This window comes from Mus caroli, chromosome 1 (assembly GCF_900094665.2).
Source record: "Mus caroli chromosome 1, CAROLI_EIJ_v1.1, whole genome shotgun sequence".
Classification (NCBI taxonomy): domain Eukaryota; kingdom Metazoa; phylum Chordata; class Mammalia; order Rodentia; family Muridae; genus Mus; species Mus caroli.
In genome coordinates, this window is record NC_034570.1 from 71,333,514 (window position 1) to 71,359,132 (window position 25,619).

Genomic DNA, 25,619 nt, shown 5'->3' on the forward strand with positions numbered 1-25,619 from the left:
CCCCTAGCCCTTGGTCCCTTTGACCTCGCTGTGTTCCCCACCACCAAGCTTCCTAACACACCTCACAATCTGAATGTGCAGCGTGCTTACTGATCGATACTCCTGGTTAATCCAGTGCAAACTGTTACTAGGTATTGAACTGTAGCAGTTTCCTCGCTGATAGATCCAAGGCTCTCCGGTAACATTGCAGTGGCTCAAATGTTTGCTACAGGAAATAAGAACTCGTTTAAGAATTGCAACATGTTGGCCATGACTTATGAAGCAATGTTCTTGGCAACACCATCTACTCTGGAGGCTGAAGCAGAAGGTTTATGCATTTAAGGGTCTGCCTGGTCGACAGAGCGAATTCAAGAACACCCTGGCCAGCTTAGTGAGATCCTGACTCAGAATAACAGGTAAAGGCAAGGATTGGGGCTGCAGCTCAGGGGGAGAATGCATGTCTAACTTATGTAAGTCCCGGGGTTTGATCTCCAATGCTGCAAAAAACGTAAAGGAAGGGAGGGAGGGAGGAAGGGAGGGAGGGAGGAGGGAGGGAGGGAGGGAGGAAGGAAGTAGTAAAGGAGAGAAAATAGTCTTTCCTTTGGTAATGTAGATTTATTCTTGATTTTGTATTTCTAAATAATTATAATTACTAGATGTTATCCTATTTAACCCAACAAAAATAAAAATGGAACTGAACCAAAGCAAAAACAAAGGTTATGAAATTTCTAGGAGACAGGGAGTTTTACAAGCTCGGGCTACAGCTATGCTTAGAACTACTGAATGGAATAAAAAGAAATGAGTTTGCTCATCAGGACATAAAAATAAAATAGGATCCATCTTCTTTATGTAGGTGAGTCCTTATAACTCTTTTTAAATACTCCATAAAATTATCATCCTTTCAGTCCTGGGTCTGGGACATTTCTTCCTTTTAAAACTCTTCTGCTTTAAAAAAAAATGACACAAATCTACTAGGACAGGATCTCTTAAAGCCACAGATATGATTAAGGCTCAGTTCCCTAATAAATGTGCAAGGAGACGCTTGTCAGCCCTTGAAATAATGAGCTGTGATCTGTGATAGATGTGCCAATAACACACTTTCTGGGCCAGCATATTTCAGATTGGTAGGAAATAGTTGACTCACAGCAGGATCTTATTTTTACACAGATTACTTGGAAACTCCAAACACATCTAAAATTAATTTCCTTTATCACATTAACACCAGGCTGTTAATCACTGGAATGTGCTGCCATTTGACAGACACAGAGAATTGATTTACATTGGCAAGAGGGGATAGCTCACAAAGAGGAAGCATGCTCCCTGTGTGATACAGAGCTGTGCAATCCCCATCCATAAGATATGTTACTTGTTGACCAATCAGAGACAATTAGTGGCATGAGTACAGTAATAGCTCGCACACGCCAGATGCAAAGCGCTGGCAGACCTTTCTGTAAGGGAATGCGTGAGTGGAAAAACAATATCTAATGGAATATGGCCATCACAGAACAAAATTGCCAAGTGCTCTAAGCCACTCTAGTTAATTTTGTGAGGTTTATTTTATATAGTCGTTTAGTCATGAGTATACACACAAAACAAATATTGGATTTTAGTGACTGCCAACACATGTGGATCTCCAAGCCTACGTGGAAAGTCATTCAAAGTGAATAAAGCAATTGTTGTAAGAAATGTATGGGATGCTGAAGGGATGTGAGAGAAGGAAGAGCTATCCAATCTGTAGGATGCTAGTACTTGTCTCCAGTGATAGAAGTGAGGATAAAACAAGAAGGTACATGTGCAGGGGGCAGGGCTTAAGCAGGAAGTAAACAAGAGCAAATATTAACTGCATGCCAGCCTTCTTTATAGACAGCTACATATAAGTAATATCTGTGTCAGACATGCAACTGTACACGTAGAACACATTGATGGGCACAACTGAGCATGTTCCTACCCAATGCACCATGCCTCTTGCCTATCACAGAAAAATGTAAAATATAACAAAGTATGCTAGGAATGAGGTTATAGATGCGTAGAGCCAGTCCCCCACCAAATCTAGGAGGGCAAGACAAGCCCACAGAGATTGTGCTGGAAAGAGAGGCAACAGGCACTCGCTCTTGCATGATCCTTCCAGATTTATAGAGGGGATTATGTCTCAGCATCACTCACCCAGAGGAATGCTGGCATGATAAGGAAGAAAAGAGCCATGGTCTAAGGGAGTCGGCATGCTTCCTTAAGGGAAGCAGATGTAAAACTGGGTGAAGATGAATCTGTTGTTTCAAATGAGGCTGAAATCCCAAGAGATAGGATTTAATATCCAACAGTGATGCCAGAGAGCTAACTCATGGTTTGTGTGCTCCTAACGGCATGGAGAAAGCCACAGCCTATGTCAAAGATTACTTCTGATACAGGAGGTAGGGGGTGAACAGCTCAGAAAAGTGCACGTGGCAGGATGGATTTTTCTGTGCAGAGCGGAAGACCTGGCTGTGATGAGGATTCACTGGAAGGCCCATAGCCATAATGAGCATTGCAGCAAAGCCATGGGACCCTGCTGTAAGGGTTGCCTCTGTATCGCTAAGGAGGTCCTTCGCAGGCTGGAAGTACAAGAGGCCGTCAGAGAGCTTCACTCATCAACAGCAATTAGATAACAGGAAGCAAAAGCAAGAGGCTCAAATGTCACAGCCTCAAATGTCACATCTGGGGATTCCTGACAGGGGGACCATCAGGGTTTGAATGTCAGCCAAGGGACCAGTGATGATTAAGAGGCTGTGGTAGCTCTGGGGGATGAATGGGTGGACAGTTGAAGGGATACTACTCAGTTTATTCCAGCCAAAAAAAAAAAAAAAAAAAAAAAATCAAAGGCGGCCAGGCAGCCAGGAGCAGTCATTCCCAACAAGTGGCAGCAATCTCTTTCACAGATTCCAATGTGAGCCAGCTTTCAGACATGAGAGATCCACCAGTTAATGAGCAAAAATGGGCATCACACTATCCTTCCGATAGTACAGTGTAGAGTGTCTGCAGCCCCATTATGAAGGAAACCGGTGTCACTTGCATGAGTAACTGTGCAGTGGAGGATGTACACTGCTCGGACATCTCAAGGGTGACATCATACAGTCTCAGAGTTAGCAACAATCCCCAATGCCCAAAGCACCATCAGGCTTTCTAGTAAGCTAGAATGAGGGCACATGGAAGCCATGTCAACCTAGCAGTCTCCAGCATGTCTGGAATTTAGAGAGTCACAGTGAGTCCATAGAGCCACTTAGTACAGTTGTCTTGTGCCAAAGATAATGTTTAAATCAATATGCTTGGATGTTGGCGGGTTATTCCATAGAGCAAGAGTTATCAAAATGAAGATGAAGAGGGTCTCCGAAACAGACACAGTTTGGCCAGGATAACTAATTAATTAAGAAGAAAATAACTGCATCCCTATTGACAGAGAACATGCATGACCTGCCTACAGACCGATCAAGAGGATGTAAGATCAGAGTCCTGATCAGACCTGAGTACAGAAGAATCAGTCCTGAGGACAACCACAGACCACTGTAAGCTCAGCCTTGATTGCTAGATAGGGTAGCTTTGTCACATAGAGTGTGGCCATGGATTTGGTGAAATTGTTTATTTCTATCCAAAAAGGAGGTAAAATATAGTTTGCAGTTTAGCAGCAGAGAACATGCATGTGGAAAGGTTGTCCCCTGGACTACATCAACACCTAGCTTTTGACATAATGCAGACAGATTAGAACAGTGCAATGACCTGTTGCACCGTCTCCTTATGTTAATCAGGCTGTTTGAGCAAAAGGTAGCTTGCATGCCCCAGGTCCCATATGTGTATCTTACAGGGGGTGAGAAATGATTCTTGCACCGATGTACATCACCAATGGTTAGAATTCCAGGGATCAGGAGTAGGCTGGGGCATCCACACCAAAGTAAATGTCAGCTTAATGCGCATGACTGCCTGTAACACAGAGGCAGAAAGACAAAGTGCTCTCTTCCACACCTAGAGTCACTGCTCCAGCCCATGAGCCAGGTGTTGTGAAGAACTGCCAGCATTGTGTAAAACCTCGAGCAGAAAAGGGCTCAAAGCTGTTCTAAGGTCTAGAAGCACCTGCTATCAGGGATCAACAGTCTGGCCCATTTGTAATCGCAGGGAACTCCACAGTAGTATGAAGATCCCATGTGGGATCTACAGAATACTCACAGCCAGGCTCTCCCGTAGAACAAGACCTCAACCATGACTCCTGTAATGGAGAATTACACTGTTGAAAAATAATCCCTATCCTATTGCTAGACTCTAGAAGAGATTAAAAAAAAAAACAAAAAACAAAACAAAAAACAAACAAACAAAAAAACACCAGGAACCCACTCTCCCTCAATGCCCTGGCTAGGATCATGAGCTGAGTCCCCTCGGGCCCTTCTGTCATGACAGAAGGAAACCCGGGAGCAATCCATCAGAAAGTAGAAATGATGTACCAAGAGTTGAGATGTACCTGAATTCTTGACATTTGCTTCTTGTGTGCTAGCTGAGCTAGCTCAAATGCATTTGAGACCTGCAGGTGGCCTAAGTTGTTCTTTTGTCTGTTTGCTAAGAATGAAAACTCAAAGGAGATACTCAAATAGAGAACAAAGATAATGAATCGCTTTCATATTTGCTGGGGGCGGGGCTTCTGTACCCCCCACATGCTGCATCTTTACTGATGTGTCCTAGAAGCAATGGTAAGTGACATTCAGGTCAGAGCATCACAAAAATATACTCACATTCATTTCAAACAATGTAAGTCATCGTGAGTCCAAGGCAAGGCAAGGCCTAGGTACCAATGCCATACCTCCCCCGTTTCATAATCCTGATTGGGGCTATTTAATTTCAAATAAAACCAAAACAAAGTAAATCAAGGCGTGCTTCTATTTAGCACTCACATCACACCTAGGACTTTAAAAATATACCAGTAAGAATAAATTGTTCTCCACCTGGATTTTTTTCTTTCGATGCTTTAAAAAGTTAGACAAGAGCATAATATTATAAAACTAAAATTATTAATTTTTAAACTAACAGTAGAAGTATCTAGATCAAGATCCATGAGTAAGGAAGTGTCGACACAAAGGGCAGAATAAAGTCCTAACTTAGAGGTGAGTTTCTTTAAAAAGCACCATAGGATCCACGCTTCAATTTCATGAACTGTTTTCTCTTGGCCACTAGAGGGCGAACTTTCCCTTCTCTAGAAATTGTGCGTGCATCCCTTCAAAGGTTGAGACGGTGGTTTTGTTATTACTTGTTTTGTTTTGTCTTGTTATGTTTTTAAACGACTTGTTTCCAGAAAACCTGCAAAACAATCAACAATATTCAATTAGAATGTTAGGAGTTTTCCAGAGTCAGTATTACAAAGTATAGGCCAATGTCCAACCGATAATCAAGACACCATCAACCCCGCCGCCCATCTACCTGTGATTAGCGTTTTGAACGCCACACATTTATAATGTGCACTAGGAAAATTGTCCCTGCATGCTCGTGGAGTCTCTGCTACATCTCAGCCTGTTTTTAAAGGGAAGACGTTGACATTGCTATAGTTGTCAGGAACCATCTTAAAGTCAAATGGGTTTAAGTCAAGAGACTGAATCGAGGCGTGATTTAAACCAATTTCTTTCTTCCAACTTCAGCTCATTGAACACCCCACAGTGCTCTGTAGCCTGCCCTCAAAGAACTTGAGACATCCCGGGGGCAAAAGCCTGGCTAGACATTCTTAAACGAACAAACTCGACTCCGGCTGTCCCTGTGCTATCAGAGCTAATGAGCAGAACCCTTCCATGACATCCGTTTCTCTCCTCCAGCTATGATTAAATCATTGACTTAAAATATAATTACAAGTATGACACATCTATGAATATTATGCCCCTGGGAAAATATTATAGGATACGCACTAATTTATTTACTCTTCTTAAGAGAAAGATTGAGAGGGAAGCACTTCAAGTTACAATCTAAATTAAGAGAAAATATAAATTAGAATGTGATTATGGAAGTCACCAAGGAACTCCTGCTTTCAAAGGCTTCCCCTCCAGGGCTCCTTTGAACCGAGAGCTGCCCAGCTGTACGTTAAACGATCCCACTTACTGGAGGAGGCTCAATTTACATGGAAATGCCCAGAAACGGAGCTGTTCCACAGAGGGAGCTGCGTCTGCTGTGTACTTTACATTGGCAAGAAAAATGAAAGCTTATGAAGAATACCACACACAAGAGCGGCCTGTCTGCAGCCAGAAGTGGCCCCACCCCCTCACCTGTCAATCTTTCCCCAGAAGTCCTTCTAAAGATTCATCTGGTACCTCCCCTTACTCCAAGTTGCAAACCTGAGACGACATCACCTTCACATGCACATCATCTATCCTAGTGTAAATGGTCCCCCGTCTCCATGCTGAGAGTGGAGGGGCGAACACTGCCTGGAGTTGATTAAAGACACATTCTGTCCCCTCCTGAAGTTTAAGCTCCCTGTGTGTAAGTGACCCTCCTCGAGCAAAACACAAGCGCCACCACCCACACTGGTGAGGAACAGCAGGTGTGAGGATCTGGTCACAGGCTTCCTGCTTGCTCTCTAGCAAAGGCCCAGGTGGATGTTAGGCAGTGAGCTTGGGCCCTGGCTCTTCTCCTTCCTTTGTGGAACAGGTGGGAGGAGAAGGAAACTTGAAAAGAAAGCACGGGGCTCCAGACGCAGACTAAACGTTCATTCTTTACTTCCTACTTATTTATGCATTTCTTGTTGGTATTGTAATAACTCAGCCTGTAAAATGTTCACCCCACAAGTATGAGTGCCCAAGTTTGAGTCCCAGGATATATATAAAATTCCAAGCATGCCAGGAGCAACGCTAGGAAGCAGAGTCAGGCTGGGCTCCCTGACCAGTCAGCTAAGTCCAGCCAGTGAGAGCCCTTGTCTCAAAAAAACCAACATGGCCTCTGCCTATGGAAGAACTACAACCAAGATTGGCTTCTGGCTTTCATCTGTCCAGTGACCTACACATATGAAACATCACACACACACATACACACACACACACATATACACACACCTACATACCCACATATACACACATGGAACCTTCCACACACACGCACACACACACACACAAAATCTTCCACAAACACCCACCCACACCTGCATAAACACCTGCACACCCACACACACACGGAACCTCCCACACACATGTATACCCACCACACACATGCACCTGAACACACACACACACACACACACAGGAGAGAGAAAGATTTAAAGGGCCAGGGATATAAACATCACCATATAAAACTAAGATTTGAAAGGAAGTGGGTAGGGAAATTAAAACTCCAGAGTCATCAGTGTAACATGAGATTAAATCTGTACACTGTAATGTTTCTACAGACCCTCCACCTGCAACAACCCAGGCAGGTTTTTTTAAAAAGTCTATCGTGAGCTTAGTTCTTAACAATCCATTCAAAGAGCAGTTACACAATGAACATCAAAAGCAGAGCAGCTCCTCTGGAGGAGGCACACATGTTTAGGATGCCAAAGCCTGAAGGTGCAGCTTCCTCAGTTTTCCATGCTTGAGTGCTTATAGATTATCTCAAGGTCGGTGGCAAATCCCACAGGAAGGGGCTCTACTGGGGATAAAAGCAGTAGAAACATTAGACAGTGCAGTGCAGGGAGAGAAGATGTAACAGGTGAAGAGAAATAGAGGGTAGGCGATAGAACTGAGTTCCACCTTCCATCTGCTAAACAAGGAGGCTAAGAGGGGACATGGGGACTGGGCACAAATCCGGATCCTAACACTCATGTGCCTGCCCCCAAAAGGGCAATGAATCTGGAAATCATAAGGAAACCTGGGATGGAGAGGCCATGTGAACGCTGAATGGGCCCCGCACGGTATTTCCCTACGCCCTTGTATTTCCTCCCTATTCTTGTGACCACATCGTAGTGTGATTCTGTGAACGGAACTGATGCTGCTGGAAAGAATGTCTTCTTCCAGGACAGGAAGTTTTGATTCCAGCTCACAGGTGGTCAGCTGAGAAACTGTGTTCATGTCCCCGAAGAACGAGTGCAGTCAAGGCAGGAAGACTGCAGAAGAAAGGGTGGTTTTAAGTCAGCCATGTTCAGGGGCAGCATTTAAAAATAACCTTGCCAGGTGGTTCCAGGATCCATGAGTCTGGGGCTTGGATCAAGTCCAAGATTATCCTAAACCACATAGTGAGACCCTACCTCAAAAATAAATAAATAAATAAATAAATAAATAAATAAAAGAATAAAACATAACACACATACCCATACACACATACACACAAGCTGACCTTTAAAAATAATATTATTTTATTAACATTATTTCTTTAACATTTATAATGAAATATGTTCTCTTTACTTCTCAGTATTTTGGCTAAGATTAAGTGTATGGTAAAATGTGTTCTCAGAGCATAGGGCTTTCTAGATACCCAGTCTCTGTGCCCACTCCTGGGCTGGCCCAGCACAGAGCCAGTGCCAATACTGTGACTTAGTAACTGTGACTGGCTGTGTGAAAATTCTCACTTTCTCCCTTTTACCGTGTAGTGACCCAGGTCTGTCCTGGTGATAGACCATAAGTGGACTTGTGCTGGCCTCCATCTTACCTTGCCCTTGGGTTAGCATTTTGTTGGCACTTCCTTGGGACCCTTAATATTTGTGGCAGGAAACTCATGGTTTTCATCAACACCAAGCCTTGGGCACAGGCAGACCACAGCAGAGAGTTTTCAAAAGAGAGGCAGAACTGTGCCCATCACAATGTTTCTATGGGGAACTTTACCCTGTGCTGGACCTCTTTGGTCTGCTAAGGACCCTTGTTCACATTCTTCATTGTTCTGAGGGACTAGATATCCTTCTCAGGTCGCTAGTTATTGGTGGCAAGCTCCTTGGGTGAAGTAACAGAAAAAAACAGCATTATACACTCAGTGCTTCTAAGGGGCCATGTGCACACCCAGCAGTCACGCAGTGACACAAAGAACTTGCCCTCGCCTCCAATTGCATGCTAAAAATCCCTCTCATGTAGGTCGTCATGCTTGAAAGCCGCCACAATCCCATGAGTTTGACAAAGAGGCTCTTTTCTCCTCCTTATCCAGATTAGGAAATCAGAGGTCAGAGGGAAGTCAGCAAAGCGCCTCCATCTACACCAATGACTCCCAGATCCAGGTTTCTGATTCCGAAACCTCTGGCGAACCCTCAAACTATCCATCCACCCTTTCTGGAATCTGCACTCGGATGCCTCGGCAGCCTGTCACTCAACACCAACCAGAGGAAACAAGCCATCCTCCGCCCTACCTGCCCTTCTCTGGCCTGCTCCAACCTGCTTCTTCCTTTGTTCAGTCCTCTCCTCAGCTGCTTCTTTATGGCTCACATGAGATACCTGGCAGCCACACTCCACCCCGCCCTCCCTCCGGCCTGCCAAATCCAGATGCTGCTGGCGCTTCTAGGCTCATCTTTCAGGACACTGATGCTGGGCGCAAGTTCCACCATGTGTTGCTGTCTTTGTCCATTTCTGTCCAAAACAAAGTCCCCTTGGGTAGTACTGGTATCTAAAGCCACTCCCTGGTCCACTGCTCTGACTGCTTTCTGGCCAGAGGATGGCAGACTTTTTTTTTTTTTTTTTAAGTCTCCTTTGCCTCCAGCTTCTCTGGGAAGTAGAGATGAAGGCAAAGCTTAAATAAGATGACTTTTCTTCTATACATAGCTACTGAGGGGAAAAGAAATCTCTCACAAAGAAACCTCTGCTCCTGCCATTGGGCCTTTTTCATTGTTTGCTGGCCCACTTTTGTGGTGGTTGTCGTTTGTACACTTGTTGGCTGGAGTTTCAATTTTTCTGCTGAGCCCTGGAGCAGTCTGGCTACCGGACAAGCTAAAAATAATCTATGCCCAAGAGTTTGGGGACAAAGCGAGACCAGACATACTTAAGAGGGTGACACATCCCAGTGCTTAGCCATGAAGTGACTAAACTTTTGTAGATCCTAGGAGAGAACTTTTTTTAAAACATCTCCTGAGCAGACCACTTGGATTATGGCAGACTAGAGAACCGGATGCTGCAGGGATGAGTCAAAGATGTAAGTGACAAAGATTCAGAGTGAGTAGCCTAAAGAAAGAAGTGGGGTGGGAGAAAGAAAGAGGCAAAGGCAGCTCCCTGCTGGAGTTCAGTCAAGGAAAATGAAGGAGAAGAAGTGAAGGCAGGCCCTGCCGAGCTAATAAAGGAAATAGAACATGCGCAGTGTGGTTTCTCCTGGGGTTTGGGAAATCTCCATTCCTCTGCTCTCTTTTTCATAATTTTCCATTGCTTGTTCTCTATGTTTAGCTATGCTAATCCCTTCCACCTCTCCCTGCCACATATGCACATATACACATACAGGCATACACGTGCATACACATGGCACACACACACACACACACACACACACAGAGAGAGAGAGAGAGAGAGAGAGAGAGAGAGAGAGAGAGAGAGAGAGAGAGAGAGAGAGAGAGAGAGAGAGAGAGAGAGAGAGAGAGAGAGAGAGAGAGATTACTTACACAGCTTGCTAACGCAACTTAGCCAAAGACCCTTGCCTCAATGAGTTGAACTAGGGCTGGAAGTAAGAAAATGGATGAGACCATGACTCAGGAACCCCTTTCTGGTCTGGGTGGATGGATTCCTAAGCCCTTCTTTCATGTGAACCTGTTTCCCTCCTTACCTCCATACAGCCCTGGAAGGAAGGATCAGGGTGATGGCGGTGAAGTCCTTCCAACATAAGACAACCAGCCACAAAGTTCTCCCTGGGAGAAGAAAGATAGCCTAAGCTCTTGACACTGACAGAAAAATGCTGAATTACAGGGAAGGAGTGGGGTCTCTGCAAAAAGTCGGGGACACTGCTTAGAGTGTCCAAGTGTAACCACTATCAAAGAGAAATGCAACCAAGTGTAACATCTATCAAAGAGAAAGTGCCTGTCAACAGGGTTTGGCCAAAGTAACATGGCAGGAGAGAAACAAGACAGGCTCAGCGCTCCATCCCAGACTCAGAGGACCCAGAGGTCTCTAAAATGAGCTGTCAACCTCACAACTGAATGAAAAAAGAGGGTAGAAAAGCATATAATTCACTTTCTCATGAGGCTCAAATGCAATGCTTTCGGCTCCTATGGCTTTCATTTAGGGAATAGTGGGAAATGCCTAAAAGCTATAATTTGCATGTTGTAAAGTTCACGGTGAAACCCAAGGGAGGCAACGACTCAAAAGTTTAACCACAGTTTAGGTTGGAGCTAAGCAGCTTGTTTGTTCATATAACAGAAAAAGTGACCATGCAAGAGCACAGCATTTCAACAGCCCACGTCCTGGGCCTGGCACAGGGTGTGGTTTTTATCCTTGCCAGATCTGTGTCTCCTCTCCCTAAGAGCTGCTACCTCCCCTAGCCAAGAGGATTTATAATAGCGGCTATCGTCCATTTCAAGCAAAAAGGCCATTTTGGGGGTGTTTCTAGAGATCTCAGCTGATATACTTATTGAAGATGGTCTGTGCTGTGGTACTTTGGCATTACCAAATCCTCCCCTGAAGCTAACAGAAAGAACAGAGCTGAAATATGTATTCTACTGTCAAGATTAACCAGTCTGGAGGCTCTTAGAGCTAGTCAAAAGGCCAGTCGGAACGCCCTTGGTCAGTAGTGGCCTTGCAAACAGCCAATGCCCTGTACCACAGTCTTTCCTTGTAGAAGCTGAGTAAATTCATGTTCATGACATGTTATGAAGCATCTGGTATATATATACCAGAGGCAAGGCACTATTTGACCTTAGAGAACATAGACAGAGCTCTATTGGCCATGGTTGGAGCAAGCAGACTTTAAAGTTGTGCATAGGGTGTTTAATTGCAATGACCTCTTCTTTTGGAAAAAAAAAATTGTTTTGATTTTATGTGTATGTGCGTCTTTCCCTCATCTTTACATTTATATCACATGTGTGCCTGGTGCCTGTGGAGCAAGAAGAAGGTGATAGATTCCCCTAAAAATCAAGTTATGGATGTTCTGGAGCCACTGTATGGATACTAAGATCCAATCCTGGATCCTCTGGAAGAGCAAAAAGTGTGGTGAGCCACTAGACCATTTCCCCAGCACCATCTTCTTCCTCCATTCAGTGCTTCATTCTTCCCCTATATACACTTCTCACCTTGTCAGAGTCCAACACTCACTCCATTGTACATTCTTCCTGCCCTGGTTTGTAGGTTGTTACTTTCTCTTCTCATGGCCTGTCTATACTTCCAACTGCTCCCTCTTGCCACCATCACTGGTCTCACATCTTTCCAACCTCTCCATGTTCTAGTGTTCTGAGACTCTATCCTTGGACATCTTGTTCTTATCCAGATGGAACCTCTAGGGTCATGGAATTAAATACAATCTGTAAGTTTCAGAGTCTTGAATCCAGATCTCTGCACTAGACTTCTTCCAACTTCAGACTCCAGCAACAGCCAATACAACACCTCAAACACAACATTGCTATCATGGGCCACCCACCATCACTAAAAGAATCTAATTCTTCCCTAGCACCCTCCAGCTATTAATTTCAAGACAGTTCAAGATGTTTCACGGGTCAAAACCCCCATACTGCTCCTGTCAGCTCTTCTATCCATGCACCCTCCATATTTGTACCAACTCTCTCAGGAATCTGGCTTCTGTGTGTCACCACCACTATCATCCAGGTCCCAACAATCACTATCTCTGGATATGCTATCTCCTAGCTGTAACTCCCCCATCCAGCAGCCATAGGATCTGTGCAGATAGAGGCAGACAGACAGACCAACACTCTGACCTCCAGCTGCCAGTGACTTCCATCATGCCTCTTTTCATGGTCATGCTATGCAAGTTCCTGTCTTTTATCAATGTCTTCCACAACTCTATAACTCAGTCAGCTCTGCCTTAGGACATTGGCATTTGCTCAGCCTTTGGAGTGATGTCTTTCTGCATTCCAACTACTTTTGAATCGTTGCCTGCCCTTTCTTCTGCGTTTGATGTTACCCAGAGATACATACACATGTACACATAATATTTATTTATTAACCTAGGTCTCTATCAGCATCATGAGACCTATGGAGATGACACTGTTATTTTACTGTCCTTTCCCTCGCACAGAAAACAGCAATTGCCATATTGCAGGCACTCGATACAAATCTATAAATGACCAAAAGAAGATCACACTAGAATTCTAGAAACATGGTGCCCATGAGGAACTGCAGAGCTAGTGAGTAATGTGAGAAGTAGGGACTACTAAGGGTGATATCAAGCTGAAAGCAGACAGGAAACTTGGAGAGAATTTACAAAATAAAACAGAAGGAAAAGAAAATATAATCAGGAAAAAAACATTCATTTGGCATGTAGATTTTTAAGGTCAGAACAGATGTACCTAGTACCTAAGCACTTGGAGTTAGTTTCGGAATATTTCTACTCTGCCACTCTTGCTCCTAGTATAAGACACCATGTTTCAAGTCTATAGATTTGTGCAGGTTAAGAGCCTGAACCATCCAACACCAACTATTAAAAGACCAAGAGTCCTCTTTGCGAGATGGGTTCTTCTTACTGTGAAGTCAGGGTGCTTATATTAGATCTGGCAAATTCAAACACCTGCAGTTGTTTTCTTTTTTCTTTTTTAATTTACATTCATAAATCTAGAGTATGAGAAAACTAATCCTGACTCAGAAAGGACTGCCCTGTTCTTTGTAGATCACCCCCATCCCTGTCTGTACCTGAGACGTGAAGGCTGACATACAACATGACGGCTGACCTGCGATAGTCTTTGATGCTTAACTTTGTCGTGGTCAAAGAGAAGTCATGTTTACAGTTTGAAATAAGGATGTAAGTGCTCACTTCAGTTCAGAAGCAGTCTTGACGTTGTACATCCATAAGTCAGTAATGAATCTGCATAAGCTTATTTTCAGTAATTCCACTAAACCACCCTGACATGACTTGGCTCTTTTTCATAAGGATTCTTTTGATCAACTGCTTCTGTATTTCAAATTTAGCAGCTACAAATGTGTAATTTTATATGGAAAAATACAATATTTCTCCTTAATTTGATGCAAATAAGTGCAAAAATGTCATTTTCTGTTTCTTTGTACTTTTTTGGATGGAGGGGCAGCATCTTTTGTTTCTCAGGCAGGGACTACAGCACCACAAGGGTGAGGGAGAGGATGCCCTCACTAGCAATTTGAGGAGAGATCACAACTGTCATCTCTTTTGCATGAATTTAGGATTAGGAAAAAAAATCTGCTCGTGCTAATGGAAAGCCTAGAAGAAAGTAATTTTAAATATAGCAAATTATTATGCAGGAATGAGTTTTGCATGTTTTCAATCAAATAGTAACTTTAAAACCCAGTATTCCTCTGAGCATTTGACAGTAAGACATCCAAACCACACTCATGTATGTGAGCATTCACAAATGGGTTCTCAGGTCCACATTCTGGAAGGTTCCGTAAGTGCCTTGTGAAGGAACTTGGCTATTTCATAACGAGCATTCTGTTGGATTACAGGTGTTACCAGGGGCTAAGTCACCATCAGCACAAACTTCCCTTTCAGTGGCTATCCAGGTATGCCCACAACTGAACTGCGACCTGATGGTGATTATCACTATCTTATACCCTGACATCCCTAGCTCTCCCTTGTGAGTTTTCTGATGGCTACCAATAATAAGAGTAAATTACATGGGACCAAAAGAATTGCGTCCCTGTTTCTTACTGTAGCCAAAATGTACACATGTCTCTAATTCAGGGCTACTGTGTAGGGGTTAAGAAACTCTTAGAATTACAACAAATGATTACAGAAAATTGGGGAATTGTAGCCAAAGCACCAATTTGAATTCAGAAAGTCAAAGTGAGCAAGGTATCTACATTATTGCTGCAATAGTCATAGTGACCAGGAATGGAATTGGGCTAGATGTCCCTCAGCAGATGAATGGATTAAGAAAATGTGGTACCTGGTATTCTGTTTAGCTATAAAGAAACTAGAAATCCTGCTATTTCCAGAAACGTGCATGCAACTGGAAATCATTATGCTAAGTGAAATAAGCCAGAGTCTGAAAGACAAATAACACATGTTTTCTTTCATATGGAAAGCCTAAATTTAAAAGTATATGTATAATTATATATAATATATGCATATCTATGTGTGTATATTTTTATATGTGTGTTTGTAGGTCATGAAACTAGAAAGAAGATCATAAAAGGGGAGGAAGGGATCTTAAAGGGAGTGAGGAATGGACAGGAGAGTGAATACAGGGAAAAGAAAAATAAAAATGGGTATCAATGCAGAAGAAAGGGAACCAGCTGGGGAGTAGGGGGGCAAGAAGGAGGGGAATGATTGAGAACAAAGTATAATAACATCTATGCTTGAAGATGCAAAGATGAAGCCCATTACTTGGCACACTAATCTAAACACTTAATTTTTTTAACAAAAAGTGAATGACTTTCAAATTAAATTATATTTTTTGAAACCTACCTAGTATTATAGAAACGTCCATACACACACACACACACACACACACACACACACACACACTTTCTCTCACTGAGTTCGTCAGACAGCACTTAGGGAAAAATGTTACCTAGAAGATGGTGTCTGTGGGATTGAGGACTGTTGAATGAAGAGTTTTTGGTTAAAATATTTAGCTGGTTGCTAATTCTGCAATTACTGCTAACTGGTGATGAGCCACCCAACAGCACCATCCTAAACATGCACAGGGACTTAGGGATGAACAAAAGGGGATTTCCCAGCACCTTCCATTTTATTCTTGGTGGTAAAAATAGGTTAAGCATGGGTTGACACAGACACAAAGAGATGAAGGTAGAGAATTGCCAGGTCACATCACCTAACACCTCTTGGCCATATCCCATCAACTTCATATAGGGGAGGGCAAGTGAGACTGTGTAGGTCTGAGGCTTGCAATCCTGAAGCCTTCCTGGACTCATCATTTGTAGAAGGTTGACATTTTTCTGTGCAGTAATAGTGCTAAACAGCATCCCTGATTTCTACCCATGGATGTCAACAGTTTTATTACCAAAATTATCTCCAAACATTGGAAAACTCCCTCAGGCTAATGTTTTCCTGACTGGGGTGCAGTACTCTATGTCCATTCTCAGTCAATATTTCATACAAAAACTAAATATGTTTTGTGAAGCCTCCCTTGAAAATATGATTGCCACAAAACTCAAGATGAATGTTCAAGTACTTATATTTATCAAAACTAGTAAAGAAATACACATAGCACTTTCCATGAAAACTTTATGTATATCATGGATAAAACTATGGTCAACAAATTTATAGGTATAAGGTCAAAGGGGAAGGGGAAGTAGTTGGTTTATTTGGATGATAGAATTCTGAGTGCTTTTCATTATTCTTATTTATGAGATGAGAGATCAAATCTTTTCTTCTTTTAGTTGAGTGGTAATTAATAAGGACAAATATGAATGTAAAAGGACAATTAATTCAATATATTGGATAATAGATGGCATTTTTCCAATGATCAATTACTAGGTGAGGGTCACATGGCTACGTGTTTATGTACTGACCCATTTATATCTTAGAATATTTCCGACAGAGAAGCCCCATTCCCTAAAGAAATTTGGGTTGGGTTTGGTTACTATCACAATGAAATGATTTGTAAATAGCAGACTCTAGACTAACACCATGGGGTATGACTTCATACCAGGTGACTTGAAGCTACCACATTCCATAGGAATCACCCTGTGCAAGCTACCACCTGTCTTCTACATGAATCCCACGTCCAGGGTACTGGGCTCCATAAATGGCTACTGTGGAACCTCTTGTTTCTAGGTTTGTGTCTTTGCTGTTGGTCACAGTGGAAAACATGCTCCTCTATGCTGTCTTCTAAGCTACATCCTTTCTTGATTGATGCTTATATCTTGTTCCACTTCCTCCAAGAAATGTCCTAAGATTATTGTCACCACAATCAACTCCTCATATGCTATGTCCCTAATTGTTTATTGTATATATAAGATTTCAATGTATACCCCTTGATAATAACAAGTAACATTCACACAGGGCTCGGTAAAAAAGAGTTACATGCGCTGCAGCCTTTTACATACCTGCTCTCTCTTTTCTTTTTCACGGCTGTTTCATAGACAAGGGGCCTAAGGGTCAATGTTACTTGATTACTGAAGGGTTTGTCTGATAAACAGCAGGCTTGAACTTGGATTTAAGTCTCCTAACTCAAAACCTCATGCTCTCTCTAAAAAGCACAGGCTTTGTGCCCCCAACATGAAGAAGTGCACCTCGTCATCTAAACTGTGCTTTCTTATGCTGTAAACTCTTCCACTAGCCTCCCTCACACCCTGGTGCTTAGAGGACTTAATTAGAATGGCAGTTTACCTGCTGGACCATTCAGACCTCCTAAGCGTCACAGCACAGAACAAAACAGGCAATAATTAATGTTACCGGCCTCTGTGTATGAAGCTGTGTTCTCAGCATTACCTGAGGGCTCACAAATGAAGAATTTAAGCATCAGAGGGATCAGGGGATTAGAAAAGTTGCTCTGTCAACTGAAATGCCAGTCTATCTAATCTGATTGCTGCTTGAACTGGGTTGGCAATAAACCTCAATAATTATTGCTAGTGATTGCATCTAATGAGAAGTCCTGTGCTGGGTATTTGCATGTGTAGTTTTTCTTTTCTAGTCGAGAAAATAGAGCCCAAAGTGTGAGAAATTACTCTTTCTCTTATTTTCAGTAAATTAAGTAAATGCTATGCAGAATCAAAGCAGACTCCAAGCCATTGAGCTCGCCACTCATTGAGCCATGTTGTAACTGCCCCTCACCACAGAAAGCCAAGAACTATCCCCAAGATGAGTTTGCAGAGCAATCAAAACGCACACTTGGGTCATCAATAGCTGTGGTTTCTATATCTGCAAATTCTAGTGACCCCATGTCAAAAGCACTCAAAATAAATAGGATTATATGGAGTATATATGACCATTTCTCATCATCACTCCCTGAGCAATATAACAGTCATTTACACTGAGTTCACAACATATTGGATATTACAAAAAACCTAGAGATCACTTAAGTGAGGCACATCAGTTGTGGCCTGCAGATGATCATAAACTTTTGAAGATCATAAACTTCAAAAACTTACTTAAAACATTATGAGATTTTTCTTTAAAATTGTAACTAGGCTATGTAGTTCACAAGTACAATCTTTGTAGATGACAATGTGACATTGCCACACCAAAAGGACAGGCATGCCTGATAACTTTGCATGAGTGACATATAAGGAAAACACTCTTTTCTGCACAGGATTGGTCATCCACAGAGCTTTGTACCTCGATAGCCTCCTAGAGTCAATTATCCATGGTACCAAAATAAAAGGGATGGGGAAGAGGAGGGCATAGTCACTAAAACCACAGAAATTGATGATAGATACGAATAAAAACAGATTCATAGATATAGTTTCTAGTCACATATTTTTAAGAGACATGTGATTTCCCTTTTAAAATGTGTATTGAGAATTTTATACCATACGTTTTTATCAGAGCTGTTCCCCTCCTCCAACTCTTTCCAGATTGCTCCTCTTCTCAACCTATCCAACACTGTTCTTTCTGTCTCTTAGGAAAACAACTAAAGCAAGGAAAAAAAAACATTGAAGTTCAGTTTGTATTGACCAAGTACTTCTGAGCATATTCATGTACCTGTGAGTGTGTGTGCGTGTGCGTGCGTGTGTGTGTGTGTGCGTGTGTGTGTGTGTGTGTGTGTGTGTGAGTGTGCGTGTGCGTGTGTGTGTGTGTGTGTGTGTGTGTGTGTTTTAAATGTAGAAACAACATATAAATGTGACCACGTAAACATATGTAGAATTGCGAACACATTCATGATATGATACGTGTAGAGGTCATAGGACGACCTTGGGTGTTAGTCCTCACCTTCCACTTGGTTTGAGCAAGAGGTTTTTGGTGGTTTCCATGTTACATGAAGACTAGCTAGACTGAGCTTCCTATAATGTTACTGTCTCTGCCATTCATCTCCCCATGGGAGAGCTAGGATTACAAATGTCCATTACTGCACTCAACTTTAAATGGTCTTGGGAGGTTCAAATCAATCCCTCACACTTGCATAGCAAACACTTTAGCCACTGAGTCATCTCCCCAGCCCCACACAAGAGATGTCAAGAATATGGAATCCTGTGACAGCAGCAAGTTAGCAGAATCAGGCAAAGGCGATGGGAGAGGACAAATGACAGATTGATTCTCTGAAGTAAAATGCTCTGAGGACTTGCCCATTAGAGAAAACGCTGTCCTTAATAGTCCCATAACCAGACTGGGGGTGGCTTCCCAGGGGCTTGTTGTAGCATGGCACGAAGTTCATTTTTTCTGAACCAGTTTGCCCACCTCAGCTTCTCGTGTGATATGAGAAATGCAGGCGCCTTCATCAGGCAAGGATTGTTGGTAATTCCCAGTTGTCTGAGAGTTACTTGGCAAATTCTCAGGGAGTTGACATCCAAACAATAAGTAATCTGCCTTTCAATAAGGTAATTACCAAGTAAGCCTGCGTGGTCTGGAGACCTAAGCAGTGTGTGTTACGACACACTGAACAAACAGCGCACCTGAGTAAGCTTAGAGTCACGAGAAAACTATTATCTTTGATCACAAGAATATGACAAAATTATTGTTTTATTTGTGTGGAGGCTTAAGTCACCTGCTCTAAATCCACATTGGATGTGTTCTTTCATTTTTACAGCACTGCAAATCTTATGCTCAAGTAACACGCACACCCAAGTGTGTGTGGTAGGCTCACAATCTCCCATCACTCCCCTTCTTTCAGTGTAAGGAATTGGCATAGACCCTGGACATGCCAGGCCAGGACTCTACCACTGTGCTATACCTCTAGTACCACTTTTCAGCTTTGACCTCATCTCATAGTGTCCTGTGTAGAGAAACTAGGGTGAAATTTCATACAAATCTTACCATTACAGAGGATATTTTCATATATATACATATATATATATAAAACACATTATATATATTTATATATATATATATATATATATATATATATATAAAATAAAAGCATTAACCAATGCTGAAGGAGGTTTGGCTAGTCTTTCCTCAAAAGTGACTATGAGCTTATCTGCCAATGGTAGGCAATGTCTCAGCTATTCAGTGATTGTGTTTGAGAAGATGTTCTAAATGGTTTGTAAAAAAAAAAAAGAAAAGAAAAGAAAAAGTCAATCATCTTAACTATTAAGATAGTTAACTATTTATAGAAGCAGATCACCAATGTGGGACATTTCTAACATACATGCACACTAGTTTTCCCGGAATGTGTTCTAGTATGATGCTATTATATAAGAATTACATCAAAACCCTGGACATTGGTCTCTCTTTGAAGTAATTCTCTTCCAAATGTTACTTTTCAATTTAGTTCACGTTTCAGTTTCTCTCATTCACTAATTAACCATCTATATGCTGAATATTGGAGTGTAGATGCCATATAAACAAACAAGAAAATGGATAAAGACAGCTCAACCTCAAAGAGTTTGCATTTACATGGAGGAGAATGTACAAAAAATACACTCGTATATATAATATTTTATATAGTGATTGAGTCTATGTAAAAAAAATTAAACATGGAGTTGGGAATATGGCTATGCTTATCTCAGAATTGTGGAGACCTGAGTTCAAATCACCAGAAGCCACATAAACAGCTAGGAATGGTGGTTCATGCATGTAATCCCAGAGCTGGTAGGATGGGAGCTGGAAACAGATAGATCTAAAGACGCCAGCTTATTTAGCATCCTTGGTAAAACTCCAGGTCAGTGGCAGACCCTGTGTCAAATAAAGAAGGTACTTGAAAAATGATATCTGTGGTCTTTCTTTATTATAAACATGCATGCTCATATCCATGTGTACAAACACATATGTATAGAAACACACACAAAGAGAAAATAGCAATAAAATGATAAAACTAAAACAAGAAAGAAAATGAAGAGCCTCAGAAGGGTGTAAAAGGGACTGATGTCTTGAGTAGAATCTGAAAGAGGTTTGTTAAGAAAATGGCACTTGGGCGAGGTCCTGGAAGAACAAGGAAGGGATTGAATATGTACAAATATGAAGAAGAGTGATAGAGCTGTCCAGGCAGACAGAAGAACCAACACAAAGACCTTGAAGAAGAGAGTTCCTGTTAAATCCCAGGGTGGGCCTCCCTTTACTCAGAGGTCATCAGTCACTAGCCCACTAGGGTGAGGGGAACAGAGGTGGGGGGGGCAGACTTTATAGACAGCCATGAGTACAATGGATTGACTTCTGGAATCAGCTTCAGTTAGACAACTCAACTTTATTTGGATGAACAAGAGCTACATAGATCTTGGAGAGTGAGTAGGACTTTCCAGGGTAGGTGTACATTATTGGCTGAGGTTGAAGTGCTGGGAATTCTTCATTTACACAAAGAGAAAAAAATCGTCACTTACATTTATCCAGAGAGAGGGAATCAAACCTGTAGTCTGGCCATAGGTTTCGTGGCCTTCCTCAGAGGTTTCCAGGGTTACAGGTTCGAAGAGCTGCTTGGTACCTAATCACCATACTGCAGGAAGGGCTGAGCTGGACTTACATGCTGAGTCATGCAGCACTTGCAGGGTCATCGTCTGGATAAGGTCAGACACTTGTGCTTAGAGACACTCCCTAGATAAGATCAGCCCGAGAAGAGGAAACTCCACTGAAAAGGGGAGCCCTCCACTTTGTGCTGAGCTTAGAGAGTTATCTGGTCATATTGGACTGCAGCCTTAATAGCAATGTCTTCTAACAGCTCAGGAATAGCAAGGTAGCCAGTGTAGTTTAAACAGAGGACACGAAAGGAAAAGCAGGAGGCCAGTCATCCTCAATACCTTATCATAAAGACATTGGCTTATAGCATTGGACTGGGAGCACTTGTTTCTTGCAGATTGACAGGACCTGACTTTGATTTTGCTAGGTTTATGCTGGCTTTCATGTAGAAATCAGACTACAGAAAAACATAAACCCAACAATTTACTCATCAAAAAGACATCAAGTGGGAACAAGAATCTGGGCACAAAACAACCATAATTTAGATTAAAATAAAACTTGTGGGTATGATTGGCTTCTAGATATATGTTTTGATATAGGGTCAACAGAATTTCATTGAAATGAATACAGCTTGTGAAATAAATCAAAGACAATTTCAAGGTTTTGACCTAACTAGCTACAGAGTTAAGATATTTCCCTGATAGATGGGAAATATCTTATATGGGTTGTGGGAGAAATGGATCTACTGGGCAGGCATATCTGGAAGGAGACTCTGAAGACCAAGCTAGGGTGTATTGAGTGTGATCTAGACATCTGATTTAGCTGTTGGTTGTAAATCTGGAATGAATGTTGGTACATATTATATGGGACCAGATTTCTAGAAATCTCCAGGTACAGATGGTTTATAAATTATGGGATTGAGTGAGCTTTTTATGGTTAGGAAGCAGAGAAGGACTCTGAGGGAGATTAGTCAGCAAAGTGAAGACATTAGACATTGTGGAAGTAGATATGAATTTATCTGTGAGGAAGGAGAGACCTTCCTACCCAATAGTGTGGAGAAGATCTCCAAAATTACAGACAAAGTTTATACTAGAGAATCAACTTTGAGACCACTGTGAGCCTTGACAAAAGTTTTTCTTTCTAAAAACATTGAGGGGAGGGGTAAATACTAAGTGGTTCATGCATGTCATGTTTTTGGAAAATGTCAATCCAATGAGAAGCAACAAAGACAATGAAGAAAAATGCAAAGTGTGTGTGTGTGTGTGTGTGTGTGTGTGTGTGTGTGTGTGTGTAACTCATTGCCAGAGGTCAACATTGGATGTTTTCCCTAATCACATTTTATCTTACATATTGTCACCAATTTGTGCCACTAGAGGATTAGCAAGTCACAGGGATCTATTGGCCTGTGTCTCTTCAGCCCTAGCATTATGTCAAAGCTTTTTTGTGGGTGCTGGAGATCTGAACACAGCTCTTTCATCATGCTTAAGTGGCAAGTGCTTTACGAATTGAACCATGTCCTCAGCCCTAATTATATTGATGTATAGGCTTCATTTAACAAAATTCATTCATTTCAGTGATGTGTTTCATTACCTTCTCACAAATGTTTGCCACCTTGTAAGCAGCACCAACATCAAGATAAATAACTGTCATCATCTCAAAATCTTCTCCTATATCCCTTCCAGTCAAATAATTCCTTATGCAGAGACCCAGACAACAACTGATCTACTTTCTGTCACTTGAGTGTAATGGCATAATTTTAGAGTCTCACATAAGTTAAATGGTGCAGTATATATATTTTTGTGTCTGGCTTATTCCGTTCAATTTGCTTCTGAGAAATATACTTGTTGACAGAGGCATTATTTTTCCTGCCTTTATACTGTTACGTATTATTCCAATGTAAGGACATACCAGGGTATGCTTTGTTGGTTGGTTGGTTTGTTTACTTGCTTCTTCTGTGCTGGGATTTGGAAACCACAACTTCATGTATACTAGTGCTCTTCCCCTAAGCTACACCCATAGCTATGGTCAGAGTTTGTTGATTTATTCTCCTACTGAAGGGCATTTAAATCATTCTTCAATCTGGGATTTTATTCCTCCTATAGTTCCACTGCTGTCAATATGTCTAAGTTCTTTGCAGGTATTTTCCTTCATTCAACAGGAACATTGTGTTTAGGATCATAGAAATTTGGGGATCATCATATCAGTGCTGATAGAATTTTGAATTTGTCAGACCCTCTTGGAACTTCGATAATCTACTTCATTGATAAATAAATAAGCTTTCATTCATCTTCAACCATTCACATAGGGTTACACTCAAGAAATATCAAGGAGATATCTGTTCTTACCCTTAATTATCATATAATGTAGAGAAGAAAAAAGTGAAGATAGCATGAATGGAGGTGTACCTCTTAACAGACTGGTCAGTCGATCTAAGGAATTCTTATCTAGAGTCAAACTCTCCATAACTGTAAGTAGAGTCAAGAAATGCACATGAGGAATGAGATGAGGAAATAAGTTTGTGATTGGATGTATCAGTGCTAAAGGAAAGCTGAGTGTAGCTCGAATGCATCCCTACTATGAAGAGTGCCATTATTCTCATCAAGTGCTATTCCCTCATGCTCTAGTGTGCATTATTTAAAAGGTGGCCAGCCTATGACTTGGGTGACTCACCACAGGTTTGTGATGGGAGAAACCCAAAATGCATTGTTCTTAGCCTATTGGATTGCTGTCTGCTGTGTGATAACTTCCCTAACTCTGCGTGCTTCTTTATGTCAAAAGTAAATAAATGAGATTATTGAATGTCCTGTATCTCCTGACTACCGAGTAAAATCCCAAAACTGACAGCAAAGTAGTAACAAGAATAGTTTTTCTGTCTCTCAAACACTATCAAAATTAGATAGATAGATAGATAGATAGATAGATAGATAGATAGATAGATAGATAGATATCTTCCAAACTTAAAGATCATAAAAGAAAAAGAGACAACACTCTCTGGCATCTGAGAACAAGTCAAGCGTATACAGCTAAGTGTAGGTGTTGGTAGGAGCCGGGGTGGAATCCCCTAGTGGACCCAAGTGGACCCTGTTAGACATAATCCATTTCAAAGACTGCTGGTGCCAGACACAGTCATTATGAGGCTGTGATAACATAAGATCAAACAAGATAACTTCCTAATCTTGTGTAAGAAGAGGCAAAACCACTAAACATGGTACAAGCCACCTCTCCTAGATGATAGGCTTCAGTGCTGTCTTCTTACCAAGTACAGTCTTATCCTTAACCCCTATTCTTTTCACCTTAGCTAAGACTTAGGAAAACAGCAAAACAGAGAACTGTCCCTGATAGCAGTCATTATAGAACATTCCATCACCTAACCAAAATCCAGACCCCCAAGACATCTCCAACCCCTCTCACTGAGAAGCTTACAGATACCTACAAGATGTTTTTCTTCCTCATTCAACTTACTCAGCTATCAGCACATCCCTGGAGGTCTTTGGGGGAACAATTACCCTATATTTGGCTTGGAATTTTCAGTGAGGACAAACGATCCTCTAATTAATATGTTACAACTCACACAAATAATTTACACTTCACCAAATAACCCCTGGCTCTTACACAACCTTGCTGAATCAAAGAACTGGTTTTCTGCTAGCATAATAACCTCAATGCAAGGTGGAGTAGACATGATGACATTTAAGGATGCCAACAGATTGTCTTGGCTGAGTCCTCTCACAATCCCTGCCTTCCCTGTTCAATTATGGACAACACCCTGATCTCCTTTGTCTCATCCAGGTCCAACCAGGGCAGGGATTAATACCAGTATGCAGAGTCTGTGGTCCATCTTCCAATCTCAGGCATGGGTCTGATGATCTCTGCAGCCCTCTTCTCTAAGCAGACTTCAGCACCAATTTCCTGCTTAGTATCCCAGCCCACTGCTGGGACTGGAGCTTTGCCTAGAACCATCAGAGTGCACCTGGCAGGCATCCAACACCTTGCTGCCCCTTGTCCCTGCCCCTCCTCCTCTGGAGGTCATTGCCTGTTCACTGTATTTCCAATTGCTGGCAGGGGTGGTATTCCAAATGTGTTTAGACTCCACAGACATGGCATGGCTGGCCTTTTCAGGGCTGCAGATT

The 25,619-nt window shown here is 41.9% G+C and overlaps 1 long non-coding RNA gene across 1 annotated transcript; it reads right to left on the reverse strand.

Annotated features, from left to right (window-relative positions):
- Positions 1 to 660: 660 nt before the first annotated feature.
- Positions 661 to 25,406, reverse strand: LOC110296410. The gene is made up of 4 exons (XR_002378178.2): positions 25,304 to 25,406; positions 10,666 to 10,747; positions 4,171 to 5,289; positions 661 to 3,927 (listed from the first exon to the last, which is right to left on the reverse strand). It is a non-coding gene; the product is annotated as an uncharacterized LOC110296410 (long non-coding RNA).
- Between the last annotated feature and the right edge of the window lie 213 nt (positions 25,407 to 25,619).